Here is a 3,104-nt window from a genome sequence, read left to right as displayed (position 1 = left end):
GCCACCACAGGGTAAATGAAGCATTATAGAGCTCCCATTTATATCAATGGGACAGGACAGGTGCTCCAAGATCTTGAACAGAGGACTCATCTATTTTAAAGGTACCTTTACACGGAACGGCCATCAAACATGTAAGCGCCTGACAGCTGTCCCAGTGACTATCGCTCCGATGCTTTCACACAGGAGTGAAAGTCTGTTTGAGAATGGAGGCTGAGCGCACCGGAGATCTCTTATGGCCACCCGCCTTCATTCACTGCAAACAGGGAGTCGCTCAAAGTTCAAGCAACTCCTGTTTACACGGAGCGAGAAGTTGTTCAGTAGTCGTTCCGTTTCAGTGAGCTGGAATAGAACGACTCACAACTTCTGAGCAACTTCTCGCTCTGTGCCATGTGGGGGCCGTGTGTACCCGGACCGACCATCACCCATAATTGCTCATTTGAGCAATTATTCAGGCAACTATAAGCCCATGTAAAAGTACCTTAACTCAGAATTCCCTAAAGGCTGCTTTACACGCAACGATTATCGCTCAAAATTCATCCAAACGACAGCTTTTGAACGATAGCCGTTGCGTGTAAATGTGCGCCTATCGTGCACTTACCATGTCCTTTTCGTCCATCGCTGACTTCAGCTCAGCATAAAAGCCGTCGTCCCTGATAACAGGGACGGCATGCTGTGTTCTCTGTGGGCAACGCTGATAGCATTGTATGCATCCTGCTGTCCATGGCAGAACAAAACTGATGTATTTAGAGACCAGACCACCCGCTGTTCTCTAAATACATGCAAATGAATCTAGCTAGCTACTAATGGGCTAATTAGCCCATTAGTAGCTAATGCAAAATGATCACTCAAAACTGACAGTTTTGAGCGATAATCTTTACGTGTAAATGGACCTTAACAGGGCATACGAAAATGGATTTTCTAAACTAGACAATAAGGACCTTATGGACTGTTACCCAAAATCTGGGCCGGAAAACAAAATTTTAGCCCTAAACAGAAAGGCAATATAATATGTATCCATGATCGGAATATTTGCCCCTGGAAAACCTATATACACAGACAATGTTCTATACTCACCATTGAGATTCAGGGTATAGAGAACTGTAAGTCATGGATGGCACCTGAACCGAAAACCGCCCAAAGACTGGAAAAGAAGAAAGAAGACCACAAGAGTATACCGTATAAACATAGTGGTGTTGCTTATCTCACTTCTTAGTGCCCCTTGGTACATCTATATACGACTCGTCCTGCAAAAAACAAGCCGTCAGTCGCTATGGCGATGGATAAATAGAAGAGTTAGGATTTTTTTGAAGATGGGGAAGAAAAAAAATGTTTTAAAAACTGTGTGTAGAGATGAGCGAGTATACTCACTAAGGCACATTACTCAAGCGAGTAGTGCCTTAGCCGTGTATCTCCCCGCTCGTCTCTAAAGATTCGGGGGCCGGCGCAGGTGACAGGTGAGTTGCGGCGGGGAGCGGGGGGAGAGAGGGAAAGAGAGATCTCCCCTCCGTTCCTCCCCGCTCTCCCCCGCCGCTCCCCGAATCTTTAGAGACGAGCGGGGAGATACTCGGCTAAGGCACTACTCGCTCATCTCTAGCTGCGTGCTTTAGGCAGGCTCACACAAACGTATTTTAATACACGCGATGCGCACACCCGGTATGCGGTGAATGGATCCAGTCACATTTGCATATATACATTGCGTATAAAACGTTGTACACATACGCCTGTGCGATCCCAGGGTCGGATTTCGGGAGGCCGCAGTGGTGACCGACCCTGTGCCAGCCTGGCATCTGCATGACCCTGTCTTTTCTTCCTCTTTTCTGTAGTGCGGATGGTTCGCACAGCGCGCCGGCGGACTGCGCAGTACTGCTTTTCCCACATAATTGTCAATTGCAGAAGGGCCTCGGATCGGACGGCTTCCATTGCCTTCTATGGAAGCCGTCCGTGTGGAATCCGCGCAAAAATAGAACATGCTGCGTTTTTTTCTTTTCCTCCACAAGCGGAAAATCACAATTGATTTCCGCTCGTATGCAGGAAAAAGCATTTTTCCGTAGCACGCTATGGGCGGTATCTGCTGCAGAATCCAGAGTGGGCTCTCGTTGCAAATCCGCCTGTATGCGGCCGTCCTTAGGGCCCTTCACGGCGTCTTATCCGTGCGTGACAGGTATGAATGATACGTGGTCAATGGACTTTCATTCTCCCATGCACACGGCGTATCGATACACACGTGAAAAAAAATGGCGGCATGTTCTGTTTATGGCCTCACGCACACGGGCAGATTTTTTCTGCGAAATCCGGAGTGGGCGTCCGCCTCCAGGTGCCACAGCAAATACCGCCCATAGCAGGTTATGGAAAAATGATTCTTCGTGCACATGAACGGAAACCAACTGCGGTTTCCACTCACGTATGAAAAATCGCGCCCTGCTTCATTCTCCTGCGGTTCCCGCACGGACGGCTTCCATTGAGTTTAATAGAAGCCGTCTGACCTGCAGTCCGTTTGCAATGTCAATTCAGCGGGAAAAGCAGGAGAAAAAAAATCTGTATCGCGCCTGTCCGACGGCGAGCCGTGCGAACCATCTACAGTACCCGAAAGAAGAAGAGAATACAGGTACACGCATATTCCCGGCGGGCGCGGGGTCGGATTACTGCAGCCGTGCGGGTGAAACGCTTCTTGCCTAGCAGAATGCTAATTAATCACCGTATATGCTTATTTCCCAGCCTGCGGGTTTTTTTAAGGCACGTACGGAAATGCGGTTACATACGCATCCATACCCGCAAGGGTTACACAAATACGCAAGGGATACACAGCAGCGTTTTACGCATACGCCCGCGGACATGAGCCCTAAGGCTTGCGCGGGTTGTAGATGTGTTCGCACGCACTCTTGCAGGCAATATTTACAGGGGTGCTTTCCGTTGCCACGGAGACGAGGCAATATTTTGGGTTTGGGCCACCATACGTGTCCATGTTGTTTGTCTTATCAGTTTTCATATTTGTTTTGCTCTGACCAGAAAATGTTGAACAATTATTACTCCATAGTCATTATCAGTGTAATTAGAGCAGCAGTCCCTCCATGCCCCCTGCCTGCTGGAGTCCATAGCATTACTCA

The sequence above is a fragment of the Eleutherodactylus coqui genome, chromosome 10 (assembly GCF_035609145.1).
Source record: "Eleutherodactylus coqui strain aEleCoq1 chromosome 10, aEleCoq1.hap1, whole genome shotgun sequence".
In the NCBI taxonomy this organism is placed as follows: domain Eukaryota; kingdom Metazoa; phylum Chordata; class Amphibia; order Anura; family Eleutherodactylidae; genus Eleutherodactylus; species Eleutherodactylus coqui.
This window is presented reverse-complemented; position numbering follows the sequence as displayed.